This window comes from Cervus elaphus, chromosome 9, assembly GCF_910594005.1.
Source record: "Cervus elaphus chromosome 9, mCerEla1.1, whole genome shotgun sequence".
Taxonomy (NCBI): domain Eukaryota; kingdom Metazoa; phylum Chordata; class Mammalia; order Artiodactyla; family Cervidae; genus Cervus; species Cervus elaphus.
In genome coordinates, this window is record NC_057823.1 from 69,015,296 (window position 1) to 69,028,029 (window position 12,734).

Consider the following 12,734-nt stretch of genomic DNA (forward strand, 5'->3'; position numbering starts at 1 on the left):
GTGCATTTCCAATAACCTGAGGGGGACTGGAGCAAGTAGTTTTCAAGTCCATTTAACAAATGGGTTCACTGAGGCCCAGACGTGGGAAAGTGACAGGATTTCCAAGATCACACATGACTAAGGAAGGATTTTGAAGCCGCATGTTTTGACCATCCAATCCTAGTTATCCTTATGATACTTAACCCCATCTCTAATAACAGTAGGTTTCAATTTGACTGCTGAAGCTGTTAGACAACTGAGAACCAAAATATTACTATTAATGCCAATACCAACCATTAACCCCCAATTATACTTTGATTGTACTTGATACATTCTTACAATGTAGTTTAGCAAGTTTTTTCATCCTCATCAGGTTTTCATTACCATAAGCTCATCATACTTGTATTGGTTAGTGGACAAGGAGTACTCTATCAGAATCCAAAAGCAGGATTCTAACTCTTGCTCTGTGCTCTCAAAAGAGCAGAGAGATGAGCTGGTGGGAGCATACCCAGAAGGCAGAGACTAAAGATATTCAGCAACTCAGGAAGAGCTTCTCTGTCCATAAAATCCTAGCATTTCTGACATTAGGAGCACTCTTTGGTTAACGTTTATGTCTTCCCATGAGTTGCTCTTACTGTGTAACCAAGTGGTCCACAATACCTAGAGGGGTGTGTGTCAATTGCTCAGTCATGTTCAACTCTTCACAACCTTGTGGACGTAGCCCACCAGGCTCCTCTGTCCATAGAACTCTCCAGGCAAGAGTACAGAAGTGAGTTACCATTCCCTTCTCCAGGGGATCTTCATGATCCAGGTCTCCTGCACTGCAGGCAGATTCTTTATCACTGAGCCACCTGGAAGGCCCTATCAATAACAACATATTACAGTGAAATCTTCTCATTCCTTGCCTGTTTATAGCTCCCCAAATCCCACCCCATTATTAGATTCAAGAAGAGGAAATAGAAAGGAAAAGAAGTATGCTTCATTAAAGACTGGGTATTTGCATCTCACTTTTCTACTACAGCAGAGTCACTGGCAACAGGAAGGAAAAATCTGCCTTCATGTCATGCCCCCTCCCTGACACCTGATCCATCAATATCGTACAAAGGTGAAAAAGGACAGAGCCTTCAAGACTCTGTGTTCTTGTGGTATTTTCAGAGCAATTCATGATCCTCTTTTAATTCATTTGGTCTCTCTGAGATGTGCTGTGAACAAGCCCACAGGATCAATGATGGAGTGATGCCCAGTCACTTTTTCAGTGTTTTGGTAGAACAGGTCTGAGGTTGCATTTTAATAGCAATACTCTCTTACCATCCAGAGTATTTTCTTCTTCCGCAAGAATTTTAAACACACACACACACACACACAAAAATCAGCTTGACTCAAAAGATTAACACAATGTGAATAGAACAAAGCTAAGGTCCTAAGTATGGAGACTTTCTAGCTGAAAGCACTTACAGCAGTATATACGACTGCAAGGGGAATACCAATTTATAGCTAATAACCATCAAGGGAAAATGAAAAAAAAAATATATATATATATTACACACACCCCTCAAATAAGCTTGTAATGGCAGAGTTTTCTTTTTCTTTTGTGGACTGCATAGCTTGTGGGACCTTAGTTACCTGACCAGGGATTGAACCTGTGCCCTCGGCAATGAAAAGTGCTGAGTCCGAACCACTGGACTACCAAGGAGTCCCTCTTTTTCATATTTTTAGTAGTATTATTAGGGATTCATTAGGAGACAATCATTTAATTTCTCTAAAATATCAATTATGGTTTGGCTGCCCAGGCGTATAATTTTTTAAAATGTTTCTTAATACCATATGACACTTAAAACTAAGATTTTGTCCTACTCCCCCTCCAAAACAAAAGGAGGGTCAATTTTGAGCTATGAAAAATCCCTTTTCTATTTTCTTCCTTTTTTGGGCCATGCCACTCAGCTTGTGGGATCTTTGTTCCCCGACCTAGGACTGAACCCATGCCCCCTGCAATGGAATCACAGCATCCTAATCATGGGACCACCAAGGAAGTCCCTCCTTCTCTATTTTTGACAGTCATCTTCCAGAAGAACCAGAGAAACTAGCTTCAGTCCTGGAAAAAGGCTGCCAAGCACAAGGATATTCTTTCCATCTCCTCTCCTTTTGTAAAGCTGAGAGCTGCCCATGTGTTTATCCAAATCTATTCAACAAATATTTGAGGCAAACAAGGAAAAGGCAGAGAAAAATTCACTGTTAGAGTTAAAAAAAAAAAAAAAATTTCAGGAGAGGAAAAAAAAAAACGTAAAAAAAAAAAAATGCAATTATCTGGCATGCCTTAAAGCTAGTCATAACTATTTTAAATTACTTTGCATAGAAATACCAGTTATCCCCATGGAAAAACGTAACTGCCCCCCCAACCTACCCCCCAAAGAGAAATGCCTGGAAGTGATTGAGTTATAAATCTACTGTTCTACAGTAAAGTTATACCATAGAAAAATGCATTACTCCTTTTTCCACACCCCCAACTCTATCCCAGGGATGGGGGAGCCTGGTGGGCTGCTGTCTATGGGGTCGCATAGGGTCGGACCCGACTGAAGTGACTTAGTAGCAGAAGCAACTCTATTTCAGTACTTTCCTGTGAAGCATATTGGCAAAGTAAAACTTCCTGGTGGTGAAAAAACAACAACAACAACTTGGACGCAAATCAAAATAACTGCATCAGACAAAAATCAATAAGACGGATCTTCAACTCAATTATTTCCCCTCTGGGGATGAAGTGCGCTCATGATGAGATATTTGTAAATATGCTATTGGTATCTATTTGGTTTGCTTAAACACAGTCACCTCTCAATCCACAGCGCTATTTCACTCTTCTTCCCAAGGCCTCTCCTCCATCCTCAAGAGGTAGTCATCAGAAAATAGGGAGAGGGATATCGTCTTGCTGCAAACTGCAGATGGTAAATGAGTAGATGATCTTATTTTGAAAAGTTTGCCAGGTGGTGGAGAGGAGAGTTTTCAAGGCTTAAGTGAATCAAAGTCAGTTTGGCTTCAATATTCTTTGACTAATAAAGGAAGATCTCAAATTCCTCCAATTGAAAATAACCAAAATCCTCAAGCAAGAACAAAAATCCTTTTTGTATTCTCTTGAGACCACCTTCAGTGTGTTACGAGGCCTGGGCAAAGCCTTAGGACACCAAACTTCATATGTGTGTGTGTATGTACACATATACGGGATTTCCCTAGTGGCTCAGGAGTTAAAGAATCCACCTGCAATGCTGGAGTCAAAGGAGACACAGGTTCGATCCCTGGGTCAGGACGATCCCCTGGAGGATGGCATGACAACCCACTCCAGTATTCTTGCCTGAAGAATCCCATGGACAGAGGAGACTCGCGGGCTACAGTCCATAGCATCACATGGAGTCGGACACGACTGAAGGGGCTTAGCACGCACATACGTATACACATACACAAGTAGGGCCATTGTTCACATTAATATCCAGGGCAAAGCAGGAAGCCATTTTGGAAAAACAGTCATCACAAACACTGTGGCCAAAAAGGCAAGAAACTGACAGACTCTCTTAACCAAAGTGCACTCCAGCTCCTCTAAGCCCTCAGCTCAGCCTCATCCTTGTACCTTGTTCTCAAGAGCGAGAATCTAGCTAACTCTCCTAGAACCACCTCCCATCCTCTGAGGATAACTGTTTTCTGATCAAACTCCTCATCCCCTTCCATCTACCAGGTGATAATGATCACCCTGGCCTGCCTTCAGCAAAAATCCTATTAAATGGGTTTAGCCAGAAATCCCTCTTGGCCCCTGATGTTGACTTTTAGTAACCTCCCACCCACTGACTCCCATCCAGCCCCTTAATTCTAAACCCTAACTCATCCATGGTACCTTTAGAAGTGAACACAACTACACTGATGTCTCTGTTTACCTACTGCAATAGTTCCTGAGTAAATATGTTTTTAGCATTTTAACTGCTGTCTGCTCTGGTTTGCTTTGACAGAAGTGCAACAAATTTTTTTAAAAGTCCATGAAAAAGGGCATTTCTTGGATGGATGTCATGTATGTGAGTACCTGCTTGTTTTCTGTGGGTTTCTCTTTTCATCAATTTAACTTTAATGTGGAAGAGTCATGAATGCAAGCCTGTCTTATGTTCTTGTTTTAACCTGTTAGCTCAAAAATTCTTTCTCTTCTTTCTCTTTTCCATAGAAGTATGTGATAGCTACAGTGATTCAGGATTTCCTATGGCTCCCACGCACTGTGCCTTAAAGATGACTTTTCTTTATTTAGAAAAGGAGCTTGTTGTTTAGTCGCTAAGTCATGTCCAACTTTTTGAGACCCCATGGACTCTATGTAGCCCACCAGGAACCTCTGTCTATGAGATTCCCCAGGCAAGAATACTAGAGTGAGTGGCCCTGCCCTCCTTCAAGTGATCTTCCCAACCCAGGTATTGAACCTGCGTCTTCTGCATTGGCAGGTAGATTCTTTACCGTTGAGCTACTAGGGAAGCCCCAAGAGAGAGCTACACTGCAATAAAATATAAACATCTTACATCAGTTTAGTTCAGTTCAGTCACTCAGTTGTGTCCGACTATTTGCGACCCCATGGACTGCAGCACACCAGGCTTCCCTGTCCATCACCAAATCCCAGAATTTACCCAAAGTCATCTCCATTGAGTCGGTGATGCCATCCAACCATCTCATCCTCTGTTGTCCCCTTCTCCTCCCAATTTCAATCTTTCCCAGCATCAGGGTCTTTTCCAATGAGTCAACTCTTCGCATGAGGTGGCCAAAGTATTGGAGTTTCAGCTTCAGCATCAGTCCTTCCAATGAACACCCAGGACTGATCTCCTTTAGGATGGACTGGTTGGATCTCCTTGTAGTCCAAGGGACTCTCAAGAGTCTTCTCCAACCCCACAGTTCAAAAACATCAATTCTTCGGCGCTCAGTTTTCTTCACAGTCCAACTCTCACATCCATACATGACCACTGGAAAAACCATAGCCTTGACTAGATGGACTATTGTTGGCAAAGTAATGTCTCTGCTTTTTAATATGCTATCTAGGTTGGTCATCACTTTCCTTCCAAGGAGTAAGCATCTTTTAATTTCATGGCTGAAAGCACCATCTGCAGTGATTTTGGAGCCCCCAAAAATAAAGTCAGCCACTGTTTCCCCATCTATTTCCCATGAAGTGATGGGACCAGATGCCATGATCTTAGTTTTCTGAATGTTGAGCTTTAAGCCAATTTTTTCACTCTCCTCTTTCACTTTCATCAAGAGGCTTTTTAGTTCCTCTTCACTTTCTGCAATAAGGGTGGTGTCATCTGCATATCTGAGATTAGGAAAGGTAATTAATCCAGAAAATGCCAATACTCATATATTCTGATTTATTAAAGATGTGTAGTTGTTTTTGAAATTGTCTGCCCTGTACGATGAAGAGCAATGAGATAAACCAGAAAGGCAGGGATGGGGACCTGGATTTTAGACTTTATTCTCACCATTAGGGTCAAGTAAAGTCACAGGCACTGGGGGAAATGAGAAGAGGTAGTTTATCTGAAACTACCACAACTTTGTTAATCAGCTATAGCCCAATACAAAATAAGTTCTTTATTTTATTTTTAAGATATCTACCTAGAAAGGGAGGTGGGGGTGGACAGATAGCCCACAGAACCCATTAAATGTCCAGCTCAGGCATGGTGATGGTATCTCTGGGCAAAGTGAGCCATCAAAGGTTCTGAAGAAAGTAAGGACCTTGATTGGAGTGGTAGTTTAATCAGTTCCCTGTAAGCCTTGGCCTTTGATGAACCAATGGAGGGGGAAAACACCATAGGCAGAGAAGCCAGTCAGGAGGCTACTGTGATAGTGTGTAACGAGGGCCTGAAGCGGATGAGCCAGCAGGGGTGTGAGATGATGGATGCAAGGAAGCCCCAGAAGGAGTGGTCAGGCATAAGATGCTCTGTGTGGAACATGCATTCAGGAATGACATTTGGAACACAGCTTCTTGCAACAGCAGAACACGAAGGCTAACACAGGTAACAGGCTATTGCAAATTAGGAACCCAAGTGACAGCTAAAATTCACCAGGTTCCCGCCAGCCTTCAGGCCGCTTTAACTGTACATGAGGTACTGAAACAGCAGATTCCTCCACACAACTAAACTGTATGCCACCTGCTGCAAAAACAGAGCAAAACCCACAGCTGGCTCTTAGGAGCAGCCCTGCTCAGTAAGCCAGCATGGGAAATGGTTCTCCGTATTCCCAGCCTCCCTCCCTTAGCAAACTCTCTCCCCTTCTACCTGGGTTGCTCAGCGACAGTGCCAGCCAGTAGCTAGGTTAACCTGATACCCCAGGGCCCCTCTCCCTAGGTGAAGGCACTACTAGCTCGTGAACGCTGCCCCTGATGCCACAGCAGCTCTCCCCCAGCCCGGAGAGAGCACCCTCTCAGCCCATCTCCCAGAACCTCAGTGCTGGTGGTTCATCCCTCTGCCTCCACAACAGCCTTCTTAGTTCCCCTCTGTCTTCACGGCTCCCAGTCTGGGAGAAACGTCTTCTCTCAGTAAGAATTTCTAGATGACTCCAAAGTTTGCATCTGACCAGCTTTCATCCAGACTGTTACTTCATCTAGCTTCAGGGAACCATGAGCTTCCTTCTGTGTCTCCCACTCTGTTCCCTGAAACTGCAAGTTCATGATACTGGGAAACATCCAAAAAGTCCACCAATTTGTGATGGTTATTCAATTATGGACTCCATACAGTTCAGCACCATTCAGGTGGCCCAGTGGTAAAAGAACCTGCCTGCTAATGTGGGAGACACAAGAGATGTGGGTTCCACCCTGGGTCAGGGAGGTCCCCAGGAGTAGGAAATGGCAACACGCTCCAGTATTCCTGCCTGGAAAATTCCACGGACAGAGGAGCCTGGCAGGCTACAGTCCATGGGGCCACAAAGAATTGGACACAACTAAGCACATATATTCCTAAGGATTCCTCAAAACCCTGGGGAACATCCAAAAAGCCCACCCAATTTGTGACGGTTATTCAATTACAGACTTCCCATGCAGTTCAGCACCATTCAACACTTAAAGGAAAGATCAGTGAAGCTCAGCTCTGCCTGCTGGGATGGACCCAACACTACACTCGGTGCCGCAAAGAAGAAAAATACATAGTGGTGTGTACGGCATTCTTTCAGCTAGGAAAGGGGCTGTAGGTGGTCGTACTTTTATCAAACAGCTCTGGTTGAATGCTGTTTTTAAATTTTAAGTGGTCAGTCTCAGAAATGCAGTGCCCGTAGATTTGCCCCACTTGTGAACGCGTCAGGGGGAACATAACTCACAGTGAAATTATTCTAGTCACTGTTTGACTTCTTATATTCTATGGAAATTGGTTAAAAAATAGTTTTCTGCTAATGGCTTGTTTCCAGGATACCATTTTTCAAATTACTCACAAAGAGCAGAGATTATTAACCCTGTGATTTTATTCCAGTGGGACTGTTCAAAACCGCACTTGCTGCCATCCGCAGAGGTTAAGCAGCGAATTACGAATGGCACAATGATAATGAAATTCTCAAAATGAACTTCTGCGGGCTTCAAATAGGTTTTCTTGGTGGGATGAAGGGTGGGCAGAGAGGGGAAAGGCAAGCATTAATAGTCTGAAGGTCTAGACACACTCAGTTTGATTGTACAGAGTAGTAAGGATGCCCCCAAAGCCTCGATCTGTGAATTTGCCCTAATTCCACGTAACAAACATTGTTAAGCCATAGTATCTGAGAGACTGGAGAATTAAATGTAGTAGGAACCAATGGCGACAGTAGCTGCTGCCAAATTAACTTACCTAGAGCCTCTTCTGAACATTCAACAGGAGATTTGTTACCAAACTCTGACCTGGGCAGCTCTCTCTGCAGAAAGAGAAGCAGACTGACTGAAAATGGCTGCCCCCCTCCCCTCCCCTAGTGAATCCACGTGGGGTCTGTGCCCACCGCCCACCCCCACAGGTGAGTCCACCAGCTGCAGGTCATTAGGAGGCTGGGAGGGACAGAGGGCTGAGTCTGGGCTCAGTGGCAGCCCCCCATCACCAGGAAAAGCTGTAGACGCTCCTGTGGGCATGTCAGAAATGCAGAACTATAGGCCAGCCCCCAACTACAGAATCTGCATTTTAACAAGCCCCTCAGGCAATGCATAGGCACACACAATGTGAGGAGCACTGAGGGTGAGCGGCAGGACTGGGAAATGCTGGCTGCATTGAATTTAAAGAAGCAGAAAAGAGGGGGAGGCCCTCCCTTTTTTAGCCTCACCTTACAAAATGTTCAAAACTCACTATTTTCTCAAATCTTGACTTTTGGAAGATACTCCTGCAGAGAAGCACAGCATCCCCAGCTCACCATGCATCCAGGGAAAGAAGGTGAGGAAAGCTGCAACGAAAGCTGAATCTCAAACTTGGTCTGCTGTCAGCAAGTCCTCTATTCTTTCTGATCACACATTCCTCATCAATAACATGAAGACTTGGAACAGACAGTCTTCTAAGCCTTTGCCTAGGCAGTGATGTCTATAGTTCTCTCACTGAGAAAAAGAATCTCCCCTAAGAGGTCTCCAGATCACAGATAAAAATTCCCTCCCATCTCCCCCCTTTACTAATCCCTGGATTGCACCAGCCCCTGTGGGAAAGCCTCTTTAGCTCTTTCTGACTTCCCTGGTTGTGTTAAACCACACACACATCACTCTGCCACAAGACTGTGCGTTTACTTGGGGCCAGCTGGTCTGCATTTCTCAGATTTCTGTTTAAGCGAGTTCTCTTAGTAACTTTAGAGACACAGATTTTTGAAAGTTTGAGCTTTCCTCAATACACCTGGTCCCTTCCCAGAAAGAAGGATAATACACACACACGTACACATACAGCATCTGTGAAGATGAAGTAGTTTAGCTGTTTTGGTATTTGCCACGTAGGGATAAAGACAAGCCACAGTGGCTATCAGCACAGCTGATTATTGTTAACACAGAATTCTGGGGTAAAATTTCTCCTTAAAGTTAATCCTTAAAGATCAAGTAGCCTAAATTATATTTTTGTTGTTCTTTAGTTGCTAAGTCATGTTCAACTCTTATGCAATCCAGGGACTGTAGCCCACCAGGCTTCTCTGTTCATGGGATTTTCCGGGCAAGACAGTGAGTTGCCATTTCCTTCTGGGGATCTTCCTGACCCAGGGATTGAACCCGAGTCTCGGGCATTGCCAGATGAATGCTTTACCACTGAGCCACCAGATAAGTCAAAAATATTAAATTTAAATATCTCTTTTATAATACTCTGACATATTGTCCTTCAGGCTCTGAATATCACCATCATTAGTAAAACCAATAGCAGTCACACCATTCCATTTTCCCTGAGGTTATGGACCACATGGCAACTTTCTGGTCTTCTACCTACCAAGACTGTCTCTTCCTTATAAAGCCCCTCAGCACCCCTCTTCTCTAGCATAGTCTTTCAGTTTGTGTTCCCTAATTAAGCATTCTCAGTTCCTCTTAAGATGTTGTTTCGCATTTCTTTAGTAGGCTCACAACCCTTTCAAAGCAGAGCACCTGGACTTGAAATCAATATTCTGAAAGTGGAATAGGGCAGGACTTAATTAGGGCTGTTTTGCTGGTTCCCTTCTTTGAGAAGGAAGTGAAAGGATCACATCATATGGCAGGATGTTTATTGAGATATAGTCCATGTTTTGTTCTTTCATTTGTCTCAACCTGACACCCAGACCAGGTAATGGGACTTTTGTGCTCTCCTGCTTCTGGGGAAGTTTGCATTGCAAAGTTAAGAGAAGTTGATCCCAGAATGTTCTTAACTTCTCTTTTCCAGGATCTTGTACTTGGCGAACTTGGAGGGTGTCAAGAAGAGCAGAGAGCTTCTCAGGTGGCACTAGGGGTAAAGAACCTGCCTGCCCATGCAGGAAACATAAGAGATGAGGGGGGCCAAGAAGAGCCCCTGGAAGAGGGCATGGCAACCTGCTTCAGTATTCTTGCTTGGAGAATCTCATGGAGAGAGGAGCCTGGCAGGCTACAGTCCAAGGGGCTACAAAGAGCTGGACACCACTGAAGTGACTTAACATGCATGCCGGCAAAAAAAGCAGAGATAGAGCAGTGCCAATGCAATAGAAGGGTTAAAGCAAGAGGGAAAAAAAGACGAGATGCCCCAAGTATGGGCAGGAGATGGAGATAATCCACAAAGTTGTAGAGACTTCTGCTGTGTTAGATTCAATAGATGTGGTCTGCTTTTGGAGAGTGGAGTGCCTGCCAGGGCACTGGGGGAGTTGGACTCCAGTCCTTGAAGATCTCACCTGGGTGAACAAATATTCTTGGAACAAAGCCTTGGCACAAAGGGAACTGAGACATTTGTCTTCAAGAGATTCCACTTTCCCCACTCAGACTTGGTAATGGGGAGCTCAGTGCAGTCTAGAATGGATTGAAAATAAAGAACTATTTCCCCCGCCTTCCAGCAATAACTCATGTCTCCAAAACTTGGATGTGACCGAGGGAAAGGGAATGGAGCCTCCAGAAATGACTGAAATGTACTTTCCCTACAGCCTCCCAGGCTACAGGCTTAGTTTGATTTTGAGAAAATGAAATGCTTTGATTTTGTTTTATATCTGCACTTATTGTTTAAATTTTATTTCTATTATAACTGTATGAAGTATTGTGAAGGGACTCAAAATAATGATTTCTCGCCTCAGTCAAAGTCCTGTCTAATCCAGCGCTAACACTTTGATTTCGCTTGATAATGAAAGGAATTATAGTCAAATGGAAAGCAATGTGACTACTTGTCATTTTGTCTCTCTGTGTCTTACTTTCCTCCTCTGACAAATGGCGATAATGATGACATAACTTCACAAAGATTACTGATGGATTGTGAGATTCCCATGCAGATGGCCATAAATGTTTAATAACCATGGGATTTGTGGACTTTGTTTAGGATATTGGTTAAAAGCTTGGGTTCCAGGGTCAGAACATCTGGGTTTATACCCTAGCTCTATGTGAGCCTGCGTGGTTTTGGGGAAGCTAGTTACCCTCCCAGCTCTCAGCCCTTCCATTTCTCTAACTTTAAGATGGGGATAATAATAGTGGTTAGTTTGTAGGGAGGCATGAAAATTAAATAACATAACCCATGTAATGTTCCCAGCAACATGCTTGGTACCTGCTAAGTGTTAATTAACTATTAAACATTGATGAAATTGAGATAAAACATTTTAAAAAATTAAATACATCATAAAATTGTTGTCATCATTATCAAGTACTTGGTATTATACTGACTTGAAAAGAAATTTTCCTATTTTTAAACATCTGGACCTAAAATATATATAATTATAACAACAAAAGGAGAGAAAACATTTATATATCCACAGATGGGGACTATTACTTATTGGGGTCTAAAAATAACACAACACCATGATATAACTCAGATCCAGTTTCCATAAATACCCTTTGATGATTAAATGATGGAGAAGTAAATGACAATACTCAAAACTTCTTTTGTGCATATATGCCTGAATATGGACATCTTTAAAATGAAACAGTTTCCTTAATTTGCCAGGCAGATGATACAAAGGTTTAATCAATAATTCATCTTGGCAAAGAAACTCATTACTCAGCCAAGGCTATGACGAAAATCCTGTTAGGAAGCCTTGCTTTGGCTAAACAAGACAACTAAATTAAGTGCAAAGTGAATAACCCAACTCTCTATAAATCATTCATTTCAGGATTAAACATTATGGATTTCTTCATTAAATATGCATCCCAGGGCTGGGCACATGTTAACGTCTATATTACTCAGTCCTGAGAGATAGCTAATGCAGTCCTCTGGGAGTCTCTATGAAACTACCAGCCTACTGAGTAGGACAAAAGCAAATAATGGAGAGTTTTGGAGAAGCCAAGAACTGAAAGCCAAAAGTCCTCAAAACCAACCTTTCACACAACTTGGGCGCCCCTTCCAACTTAGTCTGAAGGCTGGTCATCCTCTTCTGTGTAAATGCTGTGAGTTGGGGCTTTACTACCCATTTTTGATAAAGCTCTTTCTATTTCATGTGGCAGAAAACTCAACTCAAGCTAGCTTAAGCAAAATGGGGATTTATTGCATCATATCTCAGAACATGAATAATCTAACTTCATACTTTTAGTCTTGGCATAGTCAAGACTCCATCAATGTCACCAGGGTTTAATCTTTATTCCCATATTTACTCTGAGCGCTTCTTTTCAAGTGGACTCCCCTTGTGGTGGCACAACGGCAGCTGCAGCCCTCTGTTTTGTCCTTCAGAGCCAGTAGGTAAAGCTCCACACCTCGATAACTCAAAGAAACCCAGAATTGTTTTTGGCTCTAATTGGCCTAACTTGGGCTGGGGCCCATCCCTGATTCATTCATCATTGTGAGAAGTGGGGTAGGTCTGTGCAGTGCTCTGATATCCCAGGCTCAGTGTACATGCCACAGTTGGCAGGGGGATGAGTCAGCTGCAATGGAATGATAATGAAAGGGAAGAAGAGAGGTATTGAAGGAGTCAGTCCAAATAGAAAAGCAGAACAAATGAATGCCTAGTGACCAAAATCCTACTCTACACAATATTCACCACTGACCATTACTCTAACTTGTCTTAGGAAAGCAATCCTTTACTTAGATGTAAATTGAGTTTTGGAATTTCCATTCCCAGTCCTTTGCCTTCTGGAATCACATAGAACAAGACAGTTTTCTCTTCCCAATGGCAGTTCTTCAACTCTTTTCTAGAAAGACATCGAATCCCCTTTGGTCTGCTGTCCT

At 43.1% G+C, this 12,734-nt stretch overlaps 1 long non-coding RNA gene across 1 annotated transcript in view; it reads right to left on the reverse strand.

The window, feature by feature from the left end:
• Positions 1–8,390, reverse strand: part of LOC122700478 — a 104,839-nt gene extending 96,449 nt beyond the window's left edge. The window contains exons 1-2 of the long non-coding RNA XR_006342782.1: positions 8,268–8,390; positions 7,785–7,848 (exon numbers count right to left, since the gene is read on the reverse strand). This is a non-coding gene — a long non-coding RNA (uncharacterized LOC122700478). The remainder of the gene's footprint in view (positions 1–7,784; positions 7,849–8,267) is intronic.
• Between the last annotated feature and the right edge of the window lie 4,344 nt (positions 8,391–12,734).